This window comes from Puma concolor, chromosome A2, assembly GCF_028749965.1.
Source record: "Puma concolor isolate L17-30 chromosome A2, mPumCon1.1.hap2, whole genome shotgun sequence".
In the NCBI taxonomy this organism is placed as follows: Eukaryota; Metazoa; Chordata; class Mammalia; order Carnivora; family Felidae; genus Puma; species Puma concolor.
In genome coordinates this window covers 163750736-163772702 of record NC_141668.1, presented here as the reverse complement: position 1 = coordinate 163772702, position 21967 = coordinate 163750736, and the positions used below count along the sequence as shown (strand labels likewise).

Genomic DNA, 21967 nt, shown 5'->3' with positions numbered 1-21967 from the left:
AACAGTGAAACAGAGTTCCTGTTGCTCCACATCCTCACCAGCATCTGGTGTTTTCCAAGTTGGACTTACACTATTCTAATAAGTGCACAGTCGTATGTCACTGTTGCTTAATTTGCAATACCCTGAACATCTTTTCATATGCTTATTTACCATCTGTAGATCTTTGGTGAGGTGTCTGTCCAGGCTTATCCATTTTTTAGTTGGGTTGTTCATTTTTTTTTTTTAATTGTTTTTTGTTTTTGAGAGAGAGAGAGAGAGAGAGAGAGCGAGCACGTGTGCAAGTGGGGGAGGGGCAGAGAGAGAGGGAGCCACAGAATCCAAAGCAGACTCCAGGCTCCGAGCTGTCAGCCCAGAGCCCGACGTGGGGCTTGAACTCACGGACCGTGAGATTGTGACCTGAGCTGAAGTCGGATGCTTAACCGACTGAGCCACCCAGGCGCCCTACAGAATTAGACATTTTAAAATGAACAATTCAGGGGTGCCTGGGTACCTCAGTTGGCTAATTGGACAACTGTTGGACTCTTGATTTCGGCTCAGGTCATGATCTCATGGTTCAGGAGTTGAGCCCTGCATCAGGCTCTGCACTGGTGGTATGGAGCCTGCTGGGGATTCTCTCTCTCTCTGCCCTTCTTCCATTCGCTCTCTCTCTCTCAAAATAAATAAAAAAATAAAATAAAATAAAAAGAAAATGAGCAATTCAGTGGTATCTAGTGCATTCACAATGTGTAAGCTCCACGTCTATCTAGTTCCAAAATATTTTCATCATCCCCAAATAAAACCCTGAACCAATCAAGCAGGTATTCCCTCCCCCTTCTCCCAAGACCCTGGGCAATCTGCTTTCTGTCTGTATGGATTTGCCTATTCTGGGCATTTGCAACAGACCGTCTGATTTCTTTTATTTAGCACGGTTTCAAAGTTCACCCACGTCATAGCATGTATTAGAACTTCATTTCTTTTTTGTGGATGAACATTCCATTGAATGTGTGCACCACAGTCCATCCATTCATCTGTTAACAGATATTTGGACTGTTTCCAACTTTTAGCTTCGGTGAGTAGTGGCACAGCAATAAATATTTGTTTTCAAGTATTTGTTCAAGTACCTATTTTCTATTCCTTTGGGTTAGATACCTAGGATGGAGATGGTTTCTTAAGGTCACAAGACTGGAAGCTAAGGGTGTGAATACAGATAGGGGACCAAGTCCTGGGGTAGTTCGTTATCAAGAGGTGAGTGGGAAGAAGAGGAAGCTACAAGGGAGCCTGGGAAAGAGCAGCTATTGGCATGGGAAGAAACCCAGAAGTGTATGAAGTGTGTGGTGCGTTGGAAGCCAAGTGAATACAATGCCTTTTTTATTTTTTAATTTTTAATGTTTATTTAGTTTTGAGAGAGAGAGAGAGAGAGAGAGAGAGAGAATCCAAAGCAGGCTCCAGGTTCTGAGCTGTTAGCACAGAGCCCGACGCGGGGCTCGAACTCGTGAACCACTAGATCATGGTCTGAGTTGAAGTCAGACGCTCAACCGACTAAGCCACCCACCCAGGCGCCCCATAAATAGAATGTTCTAAGGAGGTAACGTGTCAACTGTTGCCAGGTCAGGGAAAGTAAAGATGAGAATTGACTCCTGCATTTAGCAACAGGCAGGTGCCTGTGACCTTGAAGAGTCATTCCAGTGGAATAGGAAAGGCCTGAAAAGAGCAAATTTAATAGAAGTTAGAGAAGACCGAAATAAACAGATATACCATGTTCATGGATCAGAGGATTTAATATTAAGGTAACAATTCTCCCCAAATTGGCCTACAGATTCAATGCGATCCCACTCAAAATCCCAGCAGTTTTTGGTAGAAATTGACAGGCTGATTCTAAAATTTACACAAAAATGCAAGGACCTAGAGTAACCAAAACAATTTTTAAAAAGGGCAAATTCGGAGGAGTACCTGATTTCAAGACTTATTATAAAGCTACACTTATCAAGACAGTGTGGTCTTAGCATAACGTAGACCTATCGATCAATAACAAAACATGGGAATCCAGAATCAGACTCATGCTTAAACAGTGAATCGATTTTTACAAAAGTGCCACAGTAATTCAATGTGGGAGCAGACATTCCAGGACTGGGGCTGGGACAATTAGATATCCCTCCAGAAAACAATGAACTTCGATTATACCTCACGCCACACATAAAAATGAACTTAACACGTATCACAGACCTGAGCATTAAAGGCACCAGTTTTATTTACACTGGGATCCCAACATACAGCCATGAAGCACTGGTCTATGAAACCGTTCCCGATAGACATCTTGCCCTTAAAGCAGGACTCCAGCTCCTTCCTTGCCGCCATTCTCATGTCCTCACGGTCTCCCCTGCAGAGAAAGCTGCTCACACTTTCACCTCTCAGGTCTATTCCTTCAGCTTCTACCCATTCTACCTCCAATTTCCTCCACCTCTCTCTACGTCTGCCACCCTCACCCTACCTTGGGCCACCATCCTTTCTACCCTGGGCCGTGGCAATGGCCTAAAGGGACTCATCACCTCCTGTCCTTCTTCCCCTTCAGCCCAGACTCCACCCTGCAGCATGAGTAACTATGGGAATCTCTTGATTAAAGCCTTTCGAATACTTCCCCAACGTGGTCAGGGAAAAGCTAAAGAGCCTCACCGCAGGCTACGAGGCCCCGCCCAGCGTAGGCTGTCGTATCAGCTGTCGCTGATCTGCCCTCCTCAGCCAAACGGGTCTTCTTCTGTTCCAATGCTCTCTTCCTCCTCGGGGGCCTGGTACATCTTGTTCCCTCTACCTAGTGCCCTCCTCCTCCCGGCCCTTGCTCATCTTTTGCGACTTGGCATAAGCGCGTCTTTCTCCGAGAGGTCTAGCTGATTTGACTGCTCAACTCCAGGAGGGTCCCCTGTTATGATCTCTGCACTGTGGGCCTTTCTTCCGTTGCACTTAACATTTTCCTATCATGTATTAGCTGATCAATATGGGAGACGGTCACCTGAACTCACAGATTGTCCACATCACGACCAGGACACTGTCTGCTCAGTGTACCACTGGAGGCCAGGGACCAGCTCAGTGTTTAGCATGTCAAGGACGTTGAAGAAACACCACCTGAGGGAACAAGACTGAAATTCAGACCCCACTTGCCCATTTGATGTGCATTATTCAACATCATGAGCTAAGGTTCAGAAAACTCCCAGGTGGCCTGCTTCCACAGATTCCTCATAAGGAATCTGTGGAGGGGAGTGTTGTTATTGTTTCCATCGTACAGGTGAAGAAAGGAAAGTGCAGAAGAGTCCAGTAAATGTTTCTGGCAACACCCAGCTACTACCAGTGGAGTCAGGTTTTGGGTCCAGGTCTTTTCTGACTCCAGCATTGAGATCTCACGGTCTACCCAATATTGCAAGTGGCGTGGGGAACAGTATGGTGACCGGGATGGGTGGGGTATGGGCTGCCCCCGTTGCCAGGGCTGGACCAGCCTTGTCCTACTGGCCATGGCTGAAGATCACTGAACGGGGAGGATGAGAGGGGAGCCGGGTCCCCACTGAACTAGAGGGACCAGGTCCCTAGCTTCTGCTCCCAGCCTTCAGATACTAGTGCTTAATGTTCCTCATCTCATTTCAGGTATCTCCTTACTGTCATCCCACGTAGCCCCAGGGGTGAACGTGAATTCAGAGTCTATTTTTCTAAATAAATTGGAAAACCGTACCAAAAAAAAAAAAAAAAAAAGCAGCAAGGAGCTAATGCAGCCATGATACACACTTAATTGATAATCCATCTGCATTATTCTTTCAATTAAAAAATTTAGGGGCACCCGTGTGGCTTAGTCGGTTGAGTGTCTGACTTCGACTCATGTCATGATCTCCGGATCTCCTGACTCATGAGTTTTGAGCCCTGTGTTGAGCTCTATGCTGACAGCTCAGAGCCTGAAGCCTGCTTCAGATTGTGTCTCCCCCTCTCTCTGCCCCTCCCAAGCTCATGCTCTATCTCTATCAAAAATAAACATTAAAAAAAACTTTTTCAAATTAAAGTATCACATAGGGGGCGGCCGGAACACCACAATGATTTATCTGTATGTAGATGTAAATACTAGGTATTCAATAGTGACTAAATTGGTAACATCTTTACCATTTATTTTATTTTTATTTTAAATGTTTATCTTTGAGAGAGAGACAGACAGGCAAAGCACAACCGGGGTAGGGGCAGAGAGAGGGAGACACACAGAATGTGAAGCAAGCAGGCTCCAGGTTCTGAGCTGTCAGCACAGAGCCGGACGCGGGGCTCGAATCCACACACCGTGAGATAATGACCTGAGCTGAAGTCAAGAGTCCCACGCATAGCTGACTGAGCCATCCAGGTGCCCCACAACTTTGCCATTTAAATTGAGGGTAAGAAGGCAGACAATAAAAAGGGCACTCAAACATGAAGGAAAGAAAAAGGAGGCAGTGATCAAAAGGAGGTGAGGCTTGAGGTGATTTTGTCGGCTGAGACCTGAAGATTAAGAGCAGGCTTGAGGGAGGCAGGAACAAGGACAGGCTGTGGGCCCTGACTTAGGGGAGCACTTGTCCACTCAGAGAACTAAAACAGCTAGAGACCCTTTCAAAACACAGAGAAGAGGCCTAGAGGCTCACGTCCTTCACACTAAGAACAAGGCTCTTTCATGTTTTGACTCCAACATCTTCCCAGTGACGCCTTCTCTGGCTGCTCCATTTAAAATTTCCACGACTCTCCACGTTTCCGTCCCAACACAATGTATTTTACTTATTTCTCTCGCCTCTCGCTTGCGTTCCTAGTTCCACAACGGTTGAGATCGTCTGTGCGGTGCCACAGCACTTGCGTCTAGGACTCAGTAGTAGGTCAAAAATTATTTGCCAAACCAACAGTGCTAGGTAAGTTCTAAAAAAAAAAAAAAAAAAAAAAAAGAAGGCCACGATCGAAGGCCACCTGGCTTTGCTGAACAGACCCCGCCATCCCCCAACCAGAAATAAAAAAAAAAGCAGCTCCCAGACCCGCCCTTGGCCCCAGTCTAGCCTGCCCGCCTCCCGCCCTTACGCACGGCCTCGGGTCTTCATCTGCGGGTCTCAAAGCCCCTCCGCCAACCCTTCCCTGCAGACCCCGCCGCCATTCCATCCCATCCCATCCCCCAACCCCCCGCCGCAGCCGCGGGAACCAACGCAGCCACCGCCGCAGTGGCGCCCGCTCTGCGCATGCTCGGCAGCGTGGGGACGCAGCGTGAGGACGAAGACGCCGGTGCGCATGAGCAAGACCTTCCCGGATTGAGTCGGGGGGGAACATCTGGAGCGCCAGCTTTCTCTGGTCCCGCCTACCTCCGCTAGGCCCCGAGCGGACGCGCACGCGCGCTGGGAGCGGAAGGGCGGACGGGCGCGCGCACGAGGCCGGGCGGGCGGCGGAAGCGAGAGAAGCCGACCGTAGGGGGGAGGGGAGCTGGCGAGTGCGCGCGCAGCGGGGGCGCGGGCGGCGTGGGGGGGCGGCCGAGGCGAGCGGGCGCGCGCGCGAGACTTACCCTCTCTCGGCGGCGGTGGCGGCTTCTTTGTTTCGTGAGGAGAGGCGAGACGCCCACTCTGCCCCTGGCCCCGCGCGGAGGGGCGGGGGCGGCGCCGGGAAGGCGACGGCGCCGGCGGCTCTCGGTAAGGAACGCGGGCCGCGGGGGGAGCGTGGCGCGGGGCTTGGGAGGACGGTTTGAATGGAGCCGGGGCGCCGAGGGGGGAGGGGGCCGCCGGCGCCCACAGCGGGGCTGGGGTACGGCGGCGCCCGAGGGTCAAGAAGCCTGGCCGGCACCGCGCGCGCGGAGAAGGCCACAGTGTAGCGAGGCCGCGGCGGCTACAGCATCCGCGGGCCGTGGGGTGGGGGCCCGGGCCGCGTGGAGGCCGCGCGCGCGCTCTCGCCGGGGTCGCCGGACAAAGCTCTCCGCCTCCTCGGCGGGCCGGTTTCCCGGCCCCCAGTCGCCGTATCCGTCGCGGCAGCAACAATAGCATGGCGTTGGGGCTTCTCTGGCTACGTTGTAACGGGTCCGACCCAAATGTCTTTTGGGGGAGGTGGCGGCCGGGGCTCAGTAGGAAAAACCCCAAATGAGTCTAGTGTCGCCTGGAAACGAGCATTAGCATTAACAGCCCCTTTGGGTTAGCCGACCTAAAATTTTATTTAAGAAAATCACGTAGTCTAGATTTTTCAAGGAAAAGTAAAGAACTCCCCCCACCTCTTGCAAGCGGCGACTTCAAAAATGTTTGCCCTAAAGTGGGGAGTCTAGAGCAAGTGAGGGAGGACGGGTAGAACTGTTCGCTCTTGAAAGCATTGTTTTTGTTTTGCATCCTTTCGCCTTCCTCCCAATTGATTTTCCAGATTAAGGCTTTTATTTAAAACGTGGGCCTTTCAGAGAGTGTTTTGTGCTGGTGTTGAAGACACGAGTCTTGGTTGTTTTTTTGCCCCCAGTGAATCCTTGGGGGAAAAGTAGGGAATACGTGCAAAAGTCACTTCCTAGGAATTTGGAAGAAGTTTTCGATTTGAATTGACAGACCGGATTGGAGTTTGTTTATGGTCGCTGTCGGTCACTTAGCTGTGTGATCTTAGATAAATAGCTTAATCTCTCTGAACCTTTTAGTTTCCTCATTTGTGAAATGGGTATAATGCCAGAAATGGAGTTGGTGAAAACCTGTAAAATGGTTTCTGATAAGTGGGAAGTGCTGTTGTTAATTGTCAGGCCCAATCTCCTTCATTTTTTTTTTTTTTCCATGTTTGTTTATTTTAAGAGAGAAAAAGCGTGAGTGGGGAAGGGGAGAGAGAAGGAGAATCCCAAGCTGGCTCTGCAGAGCCTGAAGGTGGGGAGAGGGGGTTGGTCTCAACCTCAGCTGAGATGCTTAACGGACTGAGCCAACCCAGGCACCCCCTCCTCCTTCATTGTTGAGCAAATATTTGTTGAGTCCCTACTGGGTGTTAGATTGTTGGTGATTGGATGCCCTGAGGAGCCTCTCCAGTCTTGGAGGGGAACAGATGGTAAAGGTGGGAACAGCTCCCTGTGGCCTGTCAGGGAATCCTCACTACCCTTCCTGTGCGAGGAACACAGTAGATGCACAGGGGCGCGAGGGGGGCCAGAGATCAGCGAGATTGTGTGGAAGAGGGGGCCTTTACTCAGAATCAGGGCCAGTGCATTTGAGCACTTGGACCGGTCGTTGCTGTGCAGTGCTACACTCGCACATCACCTTGATCCTTTCTTGTGTAGCAGTTACCCCAGTTTGTAATTACACATTCATTCTTCTCTGAGGGCCATCAGAGCAGGGATCATGTCTGCTTGGTCTCCCAGAGTGTCCCCTGGGTCTGGCACGTAGTAGGTCCTTAGGGAACATTTGTGGAATGAATGAGGAGAGCCCCTGGGGAGGATGGAGTGGATTTATGTGTGAAATGCTTGGCGCAGGACTGGGGGTGGGTTGTAAGCAGTAAGTGTTCATTGCTCGTGTTGGTTTAACAGGCCATTGTCGCCAGGGAATGAGGGTGTGGGGTGGTGGTCAGGACTGCTAGTTCTGGAATCAGACCTCCTGGATTCACACCTAGCTTTCTAAATCCTAGTTTGACCTCGAGCAAGGCATTTACCAGTAGGTCCCCCCACTTGTGAAATAGGTGTGACAGCAGTGCTGCCTCAAACAGTTGTAAGGGTTGAGAACATGACATGGGGAGCTGCTTCACACACTGCAGTCACTGTAATGAACACTCACTTTATTGGAGGTAATGTTGTTTGTTGTGTGTCCGTGTTTATATATATGTAGACATATATATGTTAACTATCTAAAAAATGAGCAACATAATTTAGAATCATTCTATATCCCAAGAAGCCCAGGTTTGATGAGCTGGTTATATATAGTAGTTTCTTTAAAATTGGTGTATACATACTTATGGCGATCATAAATGCTCCTCTCTGTGCCACATACCTTTGTCACACCTTATGGACCCTCAAAACACTGAGAGGTAGCCCTAGACCAGCCCCTTGTCTTCTCTGTTATGGGATGAGGTGTGTTGGGTGAGAATAGCATTCTGCCGGTGAAGCAACTGACATTTAGGGATATTTCTTCACCAAGGGCTTTAGTCAGCCTTGTGGGTTTGACTCCTGGCTTTGCCACTTTCCCTCTTGGTGCCTCAGAGAAACGGAGGTGACAGTTCCCAGCACATAGTGAATCCTCAGATTTGCCAGCCAATTTTGGCCTCAGTTATTAAGGCTGCCGTCGCACAGAGGGACCCATTCACACCCACCATAGACAGAACACAACATGAATGGCGCCCCCTGGAGTTGTGCGAGAAGTTCCCCAGCCTCACATTCCCCATTCGAACAAGTGGGCTTTGACAGCCTGCCACAAGCCATGCCCTGACGGAGGCTGGGGATTCAGCCAGGAACAGGCAGACAAGGGCCCTGTTCTCATTCAGTCATATCTATCTCCTTATTTGCAAAGGGAGACAGTAATGGTACCCAGCTACTAGGATTGTTGCAAGGACTAAACAACGACAACTGTATAGTGCTCAGAACAGTGCCTGGCACATAGTGCTAAATAGTTGGTAGCTATTGTCACGTGTTAGGATTCCTACAACGCCCTGGCAGGTTGAGATCCAGAATACATTTTTACCCTGTTGTGAGAGTTTTGTATGTTTTCAAAGTGATTCAGAGGAATCAACTCTTCTGTTTTGTCTTCCATCATTGAAAAATTGTAAGCTTGTGATTTCACCATAATGCGTTGGAAAGAGAGGAGTGTGTTCGGTGGCCTTGGTTTTGGAAGATATCAAGTGTTTGTTTCCCATCTCACATATTTCCTCATGACTTGTAACATTGATTGGAACACTTAAGAGAGAATTGGAGTTAAAAAAAAATCAAATCAAATCAAAGGGATGTGCAAAACCTCCAATAAAGGGGAGGTAACAGCTGCCAGAATATTGGGGGGAGATGCCTGAGGGGGAGCACATCAGAATCAGGTCTGAGGCTAAATGGAGTTGCCATTGCTGTCACACTTATGGAGATCATCCCTAAGAAGTATAAGGCTCATTGATATGATTGGTAGTATCTTAGTTGGAGTTTTTTGTTAACTGCATGCTGATGATACTAATTTTTCAGGACATGGATTTGATGGGTATGAGAAATTTGACCTCGAATCATCTTCATGTAAGGGAATGGGCCTTGAGGGTAGTGCCGGGTACCCAGCTGGGTTTGCTGAGCGGTTGGATTGCACAGGGCAGGAAGAACGGAAGGGATGCATCCATTTCCTTACAGTTCCCTCAGAGAAGGGGCTTTCTTTAGAAAAGAGGTAACTGTTAGCAGGGCATAAACCAGCCCAGGCCCTTTCGATGCCTTTGCAGCTAGACTGGTCTCCAGAGCTTTGCCTGGGGACTGTTACTTTGTTAAATGAAGCATGTCTTCATTTTCGCCTGTGGATACTTGTTACTGGCTGGGTTTTGCTCAGTGTGTGAGATAAAGGAGGACGGACCCCATTTTTAGTAGCAATGGGCTTTAAAATGGCTCCTTGGGATGGTTTAAGTTCTCCTTTCGCTGGTAAGTCATGCCCCACTGGCTCAGGAAGCAGGTGGCTGCATGGCAGTTGCTGCCTTACCTGTTACAGAGGGGACAGGATTTGACGTGTGCCACCTTGATTTGCACCAAAAGTCCCAGTAAAGGGGCACGGTGGGTGGTGTCATTGTCTTGAAGGTGACGATGAAGCACAGGGGTCTGCTTGTTGGGCCCTGAGAGCTACATCTGGCCCTGATGACTGCCGGGTGTGCTTTTGGTCACAGCCTGGTCTGCTGTTGTGCTGAATGCCCGTGCCCACCTCCTGGGAACACGCTGTGGATATTTCTGCCTGTCAGAGTGCTTCCATTTGCCTGCACTTTGCACCCTTCCGGGCTGTCCTGCCTTTTGATACTTAGACTAAATTCGTTACTCAGGCTTTGGAGTCAGACAGACTTGAGGCAGGACTCTACTTCCTGTGTGATGTTGGACCAATGACTTAACCTCTCTGAGCAGAAAACCCCCGGTCCTCCCATAGCCTCCCCAGTTGGCACCTCCAGTCACCAGTACCGAACCAAAGGATGTGAGGTGAAATCCAGCCTGGCTGGGCTTTGCCAAACCTGGCTCAAGGCAGGGGCAGGCGGGGGGGGGGGGGGGGGGGTGCGGAACGCCTTTTATATTTCAAAAGATATGTGCTGAGACCCTGTTGGTTACCTTGGTCACCACTGACTCCTTTCATTCTTTTACCCTTACATCTGTTCCATCACTGTGTCCAGAGAAATCTTCTAAAACCATCATCAGACCGTGTAACTGCCCTGCCCAGAACATTCCAGAGAGTTTCCCTTGAACCTAGAATAGACTCTTACCTCCTCACTGCTGCCCTTAAGGCCTGCGATCTGCTCTCCCCACTCATCTCTGACTTTGTCTCCTGCCGCATCCCTCCTCTGCTCTAATCCAGCACAGTCCCGTCCCGGGGCCTTTGTACTTGTTGGTGGTCCCTTGCCCATCCACTGGATGGTTGGGCTCCCTTTCCGCTTCAGGTGTCTGCTTAGATGTATCCCCTCACTGAGCCCGTCCCTGGCCACTATGATTGAAAGAGTGATTCCTGCCAGCTTGATGGTTAACCCTGCTTATTTTTTTCACAGTGGAAGTTCATACCACTTCCACCCCCCCCCCATAACATCGTGTCATACTTATTTGTGTGCTCGCCTCTGTCACTCTATTGTCAGTTCCACCAGGAACCGTCAGTTCCAACGGGGCAGGGATTTTGTTGGCTGCTGGATGCGCAGTACCTGGTACTTTGTTCAGCACAGAGTTGGTTCTCAGTCGATATTTGAGGTGCCTGGCAGGGTCTGTCACAGGTGAAACTCCACAGGTATGGCCACCATGCCTCCCTGGCCATTCTTGCATTTTGTGTGCCGCTGTTATTGGGGGGGACTTCTCTCCTGCCCTCTCCACAAGTTGTGTGTTGTGCTTTGTGTTGACTATATACAGCAGGTACCACAAGAGACCCAGCAGCAGGTCATGACATCCACCCAGTGTGACTTGATCAGCCTTAAAAAGAGAAAAAGGAGAGAGTCTATCCATGTTTCACAGGGAATGCGGTCAGGACAGATTTGTAAAACGGGTTGGATTTACTTGATGTGTGTTTGCTGGGTCATGTCGTGACCGACGATCGTGGTCAAAAGAGTTTGACAAATGCCCGTCTAGTGGATAGATCGGAAAGTGTTTGTGTTCTCTCAGTGGAGACACTGCATCTTCCTGCTGGATTAGAGCATGAACTCCACAAGGGCAGAGAACCGGTCAGGTTGTCATCATGTCTTCACATCTTCTGGTGTGTTTTATTTAAAAAAAATTTTTTTTAAATTTTCAATGTTTTTATTTATTTTTGAGACAGAGAGAGAGACAGAGCATGAGCAGGGGAGGGGCAGGGAGAGAGGGAGACACAGACTCCAAAGCAGGCTCCAGGCTCTGAGCTGTCAGCACAGAGCCCGACGTGGGGCTCGAACTCACGGACCGTGAGATCATGACCGGAGCCAAAGTCAGATGCTGAACTGACTGAGCCACCCAGGCGCCCCTCTTCTGGTGTGTTTTAGATGAGGAGGTGCTCTTCAGTGGTTTTTCAAGTGAATGAAAACAAAGTTTTTTTAATGTTTATTTATTTTTGAGAGAGAGTACATGTACGGGGAGAGGCAGAGAGAGAGAATCCTAAGCAGGCTCCACGCTCAGCACAGAGCCCCACTCGGGGCTCGGTCTCAAGACCCTGAGATCATGACCTGAGCCAAAATCAGGAGTCAAGATGCTCAACCGACTGAGCCACACAGGTGCCCCTGAATGAAAAATTTTTTAAAGGGCAGGAGGTGTGGATTCCAATGAATAAAATGATACATAATTCCTAGTGTTAAAAATAGTACAGTAGACTCCCATATCCATGAGGCTTACGTTCCAAGACACCCCGTCCCCAGTGGTTGCCTGAAACCATGGATAGTACTGAACCCTATCTGTACTGTGTCTTCTTATACATGTATACTTATGGTAAAGCTTAATTTACAGTTGAGGCACTGTAAGTGATTAGCAACATGAAAATTAATGACAGGAAACCTCATTTAAAGTGAATGGAGGAGACAGAAGGGGGAGCTCTCAAACCCCAACGCTCTCAAAGACCCAACAGGAACACACCTCCCTGCAAGTCAAAGCTTGCAGGTCACAGTACTTGACTACCCCAGCTGAGGAAGAAAGGTTTCTCTTCTGCCCCAGCAACAGCCCAGCCAATGAGAGACTGTCACAACTCAGCCAATGAAAGACCACTACACTTCTACCTGCCCCTTTACTTCTTGTTTATACCAGCCCTCCTGACGCCCCCATTCCTTCCATAAAAGAGCGTTCTTCTTTGTTCCCTAGACTTGCTTATGGTTTTGCCATAATTTGCTTGTCCGGATTGCAATTCCCTGCCACTCCCAAATAAACCCATTTTTGCTGGGAAGTTAACGGACAGTTTTATTTTTAAGGTAAACAACAACAACCGATAATAAAATGGAGCAATTATGACAATGTACTGTGATAAAAGTGTGTCAATGTGTTCTTTCTCAAAACACCTTATCATACTGTACTTACTGTTCTTGTGACCATGCGAGGTGATAAAATGCCTGTGTGATGAGATGAAGTGAGGTGAGCAATGTAGGCGGTGTGATGCACCGTTAAGCTACAATTGATTTTCTGGCAAAACCCAGCCCGGCGGGGTCGGCGGAGGGGGGGTGGTGCAGGGATCATCTGCTTGCAGACCACGGTTGACCCTGGGTAACTGAAACTGGAAAGTGAAACCTGGATGGGGGGGTTTGAGGAGAGGAACTACTTACTGTACTTAGTAACATACAGACTTGGTGTGTCTACGTTTTAGGTAGAACTGATAAGACATTGTAATTAATTACCATGACAGAGGTTTTTGTTTGTTTCTGAACTATATTCCTTTTTAAATGTAGGACAAGGTTTTGCTACTTAATTATATTGCAAAGAAAATGCCCAACAGCCAGCTGTGGAACAGCCAATGTTGAGGAAGCACCGTCTCAGGAATAAGCTATCCATATGTTCCCTGAGACAGCAGATGCCTCGTCCCATGGGTCCTTTCAGGTTCACAGACCAGTGCGCCCCACACCATCCGGTCGGGTGTGGACGCTTTTCTTAGTAGAGTATGGGGCGAAACCTCATTTTGTAGTTTTAATGTAACAAAATAAAGCTGCTTTTGCTGAAAGGCATCCTGCCCAGCCTCCTTGATCAGTCTGAGAACCCTGCCATGGCTTGACCACAGTGTGTCTGCTGATGAGACATGTAAGGGAACAAATTTCTCTGTGCCCAAAAAGCAAAGTAGCAGCTTTCCTGGGGCCAAACTTAAGTACAGTGCTGATTTCCAGGCAAGATGGGAGAAGAAAACCCACACACCATAATCCCAGCAAGCAGACTTTAGAAGGTCCTTATCGCCTGTTAGCCGCCGTCTGTCTTGCTGCAGTGGGTGGCCACCACCATTCTTTTTACTAATTTTCTTTTTTCAATTTTAATTGCAGTATAGTTAACACACAGTGTTATATTAGTTTCAGGTGTATGACGTAGTGGTTGAAGTGGGGTGCCTGGGTGGCTCTGTCCGTTAAGCATCCGGCTCTTTGGCTCAGGTCATACTGTCACAGTTCGTGGGTTTGAGCCCTGCATCGGGCTCTGTGCTGGCAATGCAGAGCCTGCTTGAGAATCTCTCTCTGCCTCTTCCCAACTCGTGCGTTCTCTGTCTCTCTCTCAAAATAAATAAACTTAAAAAAAAACAAGAATTACAAATTACTCAGTGTTCATCAGGGCAAGTATATTAATCTCCTTCACCTGTCCCACCCACCCCCCCCCCCTCGGTAACCACCACTTTGTTCCCTATAGTTAACGAGTCTGTTTTTTGGTTTGTCTCTTTTTCTCTTTGTTCATTTGTTTCGTGTCTTAAATTTCACATACGAGTGCAATCCTATGGTCTTTATCTGACTGACTTACTTCACTTAGCATTATACTCTCTAGATCCATCCATGTTGTTGCAACCATGGGTCTTTTTTATAAGAGCAAAGCGAAGGGGGGCATGAAAGAAGAAGACCTACTTCTCAAGCAGTCTGGTTCCGCATTTGAACGTCAATAGATGTTTCTATTTTAAATGATGATTTTGATGAAGTTGAAAGTAGAAAAGAATGCAGTCCTCAAATCCTTTCATCTCTTTTGTTTCCACAAAGGCACCCCCCTGGCCATCTTCTTCTGGGTATTTATTTCCCAGGTCTTTTCCTGATCTAGGTAGGTTGGTTGGTTGGTTGGTTTTGGTGTTTTTTAAAAAGAACACATAGGATTGCAAAAGTAGTAGAAGGTTATTGTAAAAAAACAACAGCACACCGACACAAAAAACACCAGAGCTCTGTGATGTGGAAAGTGTCAGTTCCCCATCATACGCCTCCTGAGAGAGCTGCCGGCCGCTGCCAACCACAGTTTGGCACGTTTTCTCGGGACCGGTCTCTACGTGCAGATGAGCTCGCGTACGTTCTTCCTCTCAGCAGAGTGGGGCTCGGGCCAAGCACACCTTACATTGGTGCCCCCTTCTTTCCTCTGCTTCATCGTGGACCTTCCTCCAAATCTGTGTGCATGAAGCTACTTCATTCATGTTTGATAGCATCTTGCTTCTGGGGCGTGGATAGTGTGGGGGTTCTGATTGTTCACTTGGGGTGCTCAGAGAAATCAAGGTGACAAAACCGCGTCACTTCTAGACCCGTTGGCCCTGGGAACCCATTTTTTTTTTTTCATCCTGTAACCTATCGAATGTCTTAGCTTTCAGGGTTTTGATTCTTGCCCCAGAGTAGTTTTATCTGCCATCACATTCCTTTGGGCTGCCTACCCAGATTCCCAGGTTCTGTTCCCTTCTCATGGAGCCCCCAGACGCACTTGACCCACAGGCCACACACTTAGGCTCCCAGAAATACGTGCTAGTGGTGGTACTGTTTGTCCCCTTGTGCTTCACTTTTCTCTACTGCTTAGGTGTGGCTGACTGGTCTGAGATGGATTTCAGTGTTTGTGTTTAATTACCTTCTTTTTTCCAGCCCAGACACCAAGTGACTCATCACAGGGAGACTGGCAGGAGTCTGGTCTGAATGATGGAAGCCACCTGAAACCCTAGGACCATAGGACAACCTTGGGGATCCAAGGAATTTGCTGAAAATGCCAAATCCTCAGTTTACTGTATAGGAAAGGTGGAGGTGTTTGGTGATGAGGGAAGAAGGGGTGGGGAGAGGGCTGGGCTGGTCCTTGCCCTCAGATCCACCTCCCTTCTGAAATTTCTGGCCGAGCTTTCAGGCCCTCCTGAGCGGGCACCACGCTGGATCGCAGTAGTGCCCTGTCCCATATCATACGCAGTTCTCTCGAGGGCCAGGCCCACCCCTGCCCTTTAAGAAGGGTTGGCTGGCCATAAGGGGCTTGATGGTGGGTAACAACACCGCATTTGTGTCAGCGGGATCCGAGAGGGCAAGGGAGAATTTGCAGCAGCTTGGATCTTGCCCGTCGATTGCCAGGGCGGACCTCATCACTTGGGGCAGCCGGTCTTTGCACGGGGCCGTGCGGCCTTCAGGCAGCCACTGTTCCTCCTCCAGTTCCGCAAAGCTGCCTTGTGCAACCTCTACTTCCTGGGTTTGTTCCTGAGCACTTCTGGACAGGAGCATCCTTTGAGGTTTGTCCTGCGGGGGAGGCTAAGTTTAGGAAGCACATTCTCCAGAGCAGTTACTTACTCCGTGGCTTGGTTTACTCGTGTTTTTTTTTTTTAATATTTTTTTTAACGTTTATTTATTTTTGAGACAGAGAGAGACAGAGCATGAACGGGGGAGGGTCAGAGAGAGGGAGACACAGAATCCGAAACAGGCTCCAGGCTCCGAGCTGTCAGCACAGAGCCTGACGCGGGGCTTGAACTCACGGACCGTGAGATCATGACCTTAGCCGAAGTCGGCCGCTCAACCGACTGAGCGCCCCGGTTTACTCATGTTTTTATGAGAAGAGGAGGCCGCTGCTTCTGGGTCAGTAGTGACAAGCAGTAAGCGACCGCTCGGTGAATGTGGAGGCCCTGGATTTCGCCTGCGGTGCGGCATTACTTTCTGCCCTTACGAGCCTTGCATGCGTTCACTCGCGGGATGCTGGCTGTGACCCCTGAGGGGGGGATTGGCCTCCGCACCAGCCTACGGAGGAGGAAACGGGCTGGTGGAGGTAAGTCGCCCACCTAGGATCATGTGGTTGGCAAGTGGTAAAGTCCACACTCAGAGTCCGTGCCGCACCGCAGCGAGTCACGGTGGCCTGAGCCTCAGGGAGCCCTCCGTCCGTGAGCCCTTGATAGTCCCTCTGGGAAGTGTAGCGGTGTGCACTCGGTGAGTACATCTGGGTCCTTGCCACCAAATGGGCCCGCAGCCCTGCCTCCCCGCTCTGGCTGGGTCATCTTCCCTGTGGCTTCTTTGTGACTGGTAACATCCTCAGCAGTTGTAAATCCCTAGGGAGCGGAGCGAGTCACAGTCTCTCTGGAGTTGAAAATATCCCTTTCCTTCCTCTATCTCCGTGACCTTGAGATAGTAAAGGAAAACCGATTTCCTCTGCTCACAGCACTCTAACACCAAATGTACAGGTTTTCCACACCGAGCAAGTTTCTGCAGATACCAGCTGAGTGTCCTACACTTCAGCTCTGACACTGATTACCCAAAGTTAGTGCAGACCTCAGAGGTTAGGGGCTCAGTCCCACAAGACGGCCCCCCCACTGCAGGCACCGGTCACAAGGAATAGGTCCCCAGGTTACCCGCACTTCTGTCCAACTTGGTTACAAATGGGGTTCCCATGACCCCCTTCTCAGGTTTAATTATTTGATATAATAGCTCACCAACCTTGAGGAGACATTTACCTATGTTTGCCAGTTTATTATAAAGGACATTGTAAAGGATAGGGATGAATAGCCGTATGAAGAAGTAAATAAACTGAGGTCTAGAAGGATCCTGATCCCAGGAACTTCTGTCCCCATGGAGTAGGAATGCACCATCCTCCTAGCACATGGATGTGCTCACCAACCCATAAAGCTCTCCTAGCCTCTTAGAGTTTTTATGGATGCTTTATTATGTAGACGTGTATTAATTCACTTTCCAATTCCTCTCCCCTCTTTGGAGGATGGGGCTGAAGCTTCTAGTCATGGTTTGGTCTTTCTGGCAAGCAGCCCCCATCCTGAAGCTATTCAGGAGCCCACCAAGAGTCCCTTCGTTAGAATAAAAGACCCTCCTATCCCTGAGGAAATTACAAGGGTTTTAGTCAGAAACTGAAGGCAGAGACCAAATACATGTTTCTCACGATCTCAGGGAGAAAAAAATTTTCTTGAACAGGACGCCAAAACCATTAACCATGTAAGGACAAACCTGGTAAATAAGACACCATTAAAATAAGAACTTCTCTGGGCACTGGGTGTTGTATGTAAGTGATGAATCTTGGGAATCTACCCCCCAAACCAAGAACACACTGTATATGCTGTATGTTAGCCAACTTGACAACAAATTATATTAAAATAAATAAAAGAGGAAAAGGCAGAAAATAAAATAAGAACTTCTCTACATCCTGAGACACCCTTAGGAGAATGCAAGGGTGAGCCCCAGACTCGGAGAGGAACCACATATCCCCAAGTGAAGCATTAGTGAGAACAGGGCCTCTGCAGAAGTGAGTATCTCAGTGGCCAGTCAGCATACAGAAAGGGATTCGATGCCATTGGTTGCAAGGGAAATGCCAAAGAAAATTATAAGATACGATTATACACTCACTGGAACAGTTACAAGTTACAGGGACCGACAGTGCCGAGCGCCAGCGTTGACAGAGAGGAGCTGGAACGCATTACCCTCTGCTGCGGGGATGGCGGTGTGTGGGACTGTGGTCCTGATTTGGAAAGCTGGCGATGCTTACCAGAGCCAAATTTATGCCTTCCTCTGACTAACGGTTCCACTCCTGGGTCCCCAAGGAAAATGAATGCGTGCGTCTGCCAGATGACGTTGGTAGCAGCTTTAGTCGCGACAGCCCAAACCTGGCCGCACAGGGTCTGCGAATAGGAGAGTGGGCAGATGAAGAAGAACGAATGACCACCGTCCCAGCAGCGTGGGTGCCCCTTGCAGAAGAGCCAGAGGATACCACTGTGGGTTTTTCTTTTTTTTTTTTTCCAGATGCAGTTCAGTACCGGGTGAAACCGAGGAGTGGTAGAGGCAGAGCAGTGTTTCCCTCTGGGGGGGTGGTCTTCATGGGAGGGGCCCAGATGCCCTCAAGAATGTTGGAAGTGTTCGGTCTGATCTGGGATTCATCCAGCTGTACGCCTAGGTGTGCTGACACTCCGTGCGAGTGAATCCGATGCTCCCTCTTCACACCCGGGACCAGAGAGCTGCTCCCGTTCCACTTTCCTGTCCTCTCCATCATGATGCTGGGGGCCTGCCAGTATGCGTCTGCGTGCAGACGCCAGCACCCTGATGGGGCGCATCAGGGTTTGGGGGAGCCCACCCCACTGCGCTGCTCAGGAAGGTTTTGCATCGTGTCTGTACTTTTTGGGTTCCTTTTACTGTCACTCCCCACGTGTGTCTGAGCTTTCAGTCCAGAAATGAGTTTGCTGCCGGTGGCTCCGTGCACTTACCTGCCTCATCGCAACCTGACACTTCAGAGGTGACAGCTTCTGAAGCAAATGCCATTTGTATCATTTTTATTACTTTATTTATTTATTAAGGATCATTTATTTTGAGAGAGAGCGCGTGCATGCGTACACACATGTGGGAGACAGGCAGAGAAAAGAGAGAATCCCAAACAGGCTCCACGCTGTCAGGACAGAGCTGGACTCGGAAATTGATCTCACAAAGCATGACTGCATGACCTGAGCCGAATAAAAGACTCAGACTCTTAACCGATTGAGCCACCCAGGTGCCCTATTTTATTTTTTTAATGTTTTATTTGTTTTTGAGAAAGAGAGAGAGAGTATGAGCAGGGGAGGGGCAGAGAGAGAGGGGGAGACACAGAATCTGAAGCAAGCTCCAGGCTCCAAGCTGTCAGCACAGAGCCGACGTGGAGCTCAGACTCACAAACTGTAACCGTGAGATCGTGACCTGAGCGGAAGTTGGACACTTAACCGGTTGACTGAACCACCCAGGCGCCCTGCAAATGCCATTTTTAAAAGCCTGTTGTGGGGGCTCCTGGGTTTCTCAGCTGGTGAAGTGTCTGACTCTTGATTTCGGCTCAGGTTATAGTCTTATGGTTCGTGGGTTTGAGTCCCGCATTGGGCTCTGTGCTGACAGTGCGGAGCCTGCTTGGGATTGTCTCTCTGCCTCTCCCCCCACAAATAAATAAATAAACTTAAAAACTAAAAAAAAAAAAATTTTTTTTAATCTGTATTTAATTTTGAGAGACAGAGACAGAGTGCGAGCAGGGGAGGAACAGAGAGAGAGGGAGACAGAATCCGAAGCAGGCTCCAGGCTCTGAGCTGTCAGCACAGCACGATGCGGGGCTTGAACTCACAAACTGCGAGTTCATGACTTGAGCTGAAGTCGGACACTTAACCGACTGAGCCACCCAGGTGTCCCTAAAAAAATTTTTTTTTTTAGGAATGAAAAAATACAGGGGCACCTGAGTGGCTTGGTCAGTTGAGTGTCCAACTTTGACTTAGGTCATGATCTCACGGTTCGTGGGATTGGCCCCACATCGGGCTCTGCACTCTTGGTGAGGAGCCTGCTTAGGATTCTCGCTCTCTCCTCCTCCTCTCTCTGACCCTCCCTTGCTTGTGCTTTCTCTCTCTCTCTCTCTCTCTCTCTCTCTCAAAGACGGAAACTTAAAAAAACAGATGCATTTAAAAAAAGTTTCTTCTGAAACCCTGTACTTCTCAAAGGTAGATGTTGCCTTATTTTGGCACAAAATTATTATCTGATGCCCTCCAGCATCTTCAGCAAACTTCATGTGTCTGCTGATGAAGTTAGTGCTGCTGTGGGTGGAGGTAATTAATTTCTAGAGGTACCCCGCATTTTGATGGGAAGAAGGTCTGACACTAAGTATCAACTACTTTTAGAAGAACCATCATTCCAAAGACACTCCCCAGTGTTTGCTCTTTGGCACATCTGCCTTTAGGTAAGGAGATGACATCATCCCTAGATGATGTTCCCTAGATTTTATTTTGCTATTGGTTTCAGTTGGCTTGACTTAGAATAGAGACCTTCAGGGGCCCCTGGGTGGCTCAGTCGGTTAAGCGTCTGACTTCGGCTCAGGTCACGATCTCACGGTCCATGAGTTCGAGCCCCGCATCGGGCTCTGTGCTGACAGCTCAGAGCCTGGAGCCTGCTTCAGATTCTGCTCCCTCTCTCCCTGCTCCTCCCCCGTTCATGCTCTGTCTCTCTCTGTCTCAAAAATAAACATTAAAAAAAAAAAAAAAAAAGAATAGAGACCTTCAGTTGAGAAAGCATCCGTGAGCTCCCAGATGCCACGGGACTCCTTTGAGTATTTTGGGGGCCGCTGTCTCTCTGGGCCTGAGAGGCCCTGTGGGCGCAAAGGGTCCAGAGGGGCGCCCTGAGGAGCCATCTTCCTTGGCCCCGGCCGTGGCTATATTCATGTCACTCAGGTGTCCACCTGTGAAGTATGACTGCAGGTGCGTCTTGCCCTAGACAAACCCTGGGCTGGAGGTTTCAGACTTGAGAATCAGCATTTTAGAAAACGATTGGGATACAGGTCACCCACGTGGCAGAGCCTGGAGCGGCGTCTGGAGGTAACAGGATCCTAGTTCTGTAGCAGAAGGTAGGACTGTTCACACATGTCTGAATCAGGTCTGATTTTGCTTCTAAATGAATTTGTCTCTATTTAAAAAAAAAAAAAAATTTTTTTTTAACGTTTATTCATTTTTGTGAGAACAGAGCGTGAGCAGGCCAGGTGCAGAGAGAGAGGGAGACAGAATCCGAAGCAGGCTCCAGGCTCTGAGCTGTCAGCACAGTGCCCAACGTGGGGCTCGAACTCACTGACCTTGAGATCATGACCTGAGCCGAAGTCGGATTCTTAACTGACTGAGTCACCCAGGCGCTCCACATTTGTCTCTATTTTTTGAAAGTTTGATTCTCCCCGTCTCTGGGCTTATGGGATTTTGGATTTGTGAGGAAGGGATTGTGAGCACTTTTTTGAGCAATTGGGTCTGTTCCTAGTCAGGCTGGTGCGCTGGTCACTGGTCCATGCCCTGCCAAAGTTTCTGATTCTCTCTGCTCTGATTATTTAGCCATGAAACTGGGACAAAGACTTTTTGGCTTTTGATCGATTATCCAGGAAAATATGCCCATCTTTCAAATGAAAACTTTACTTTGTTTTAATCAAGAGAATTAAAAATGTTCTTAGACTTCTTGACAAAATTTATCCTTAGAACCAGAAGAGCCCAGTAAAGTTTCAGGACAAAGAGAGTCTCTCCCAACACCAGAAAAGTCTACAGAAACAAAGCCCACATTTGAGACATGCCAACAAGAGAGGGGCTTTTAAATAACTCGGTATGTGGCAGAATGAGAGAACACAGCAGAAATCCACTAGAAATCCTCTTTTGAAGACTATTACATGTTAAAGGTGGTCCTGGGTAGAATTCTGTGAAGAGAAGCTTGCCTAGCATGTGCTGAGTAATACTGTTGAGGATGTGTGTGCCTGCGTGTGGAACAGTCTAGAAAGGAGGCAGTGAAGTGTGGTGGGAGTCCCGGCAGCCATATGAGGGCAGCTCTCTGCCTTGGCCGGCTCAGCTCCATCCTTATGGCTCTGGTGGTGGCCCACGTCTCTGAGGAAACCCCCAGCCCCTTCTTCCCACCCCCACCCCCGTCACCCTGCCTGGCTCGGATAAGGAGGGCTTGGTTGCTCGTTGCTCCCTGCAGGGCTGGTAAGCACTTCACCTCTGTGTGTCTGGTGTGGTGCTGGGAGATTTTAAGTTCTTGTGATCTTGTG

General features: G+C 49.0%; 1 protein-coding gene and 1 pseudogene across 6 annotated transcripts in view; one reads left to right on the top strand and one right to left on the bottom strand.

The window, feature by feature from the left end:
* Positions 1–1396: 1396 nt before the first annotated feature.
* Positions 1397–6239, bottom strand: LOC147583775 (uncharacterized; annotated as a pseudogene). Its single transcript, XR_015248530.1, has 3 exons — positions 5042–6239; positions 2984–3096; positions 1397–1680 (listed from the first exon to the last, which is right to left on the bottom strand). The product of XR_015248530.1 is annotated as an uncharacterized LOC147583775 (transcript).
* The window catches only part of SMARCA4 (SWI/SNF related BAF chromatin remodeling complex subunit ATPase 4), a 92151-nt gene continuing 75683 nt past the window's right edge, over positions 5500–21967 (top strand). For 4 of the 5 annotated variants that reach the window (XM_086699067.1, XM_086699066.1, XM_086699065.1 and 1 more), the window contains exon 1: positions 5502–5633. The gene's annotated coding sequence lies outside the window, so the exon portion shown is untranslated. Of the gene's footprint in view, positions 5634–21967 lie in introns of all 5 variants that reach the window. The other variant, XM_086699064.1, reaches the window with a different exon arrangement.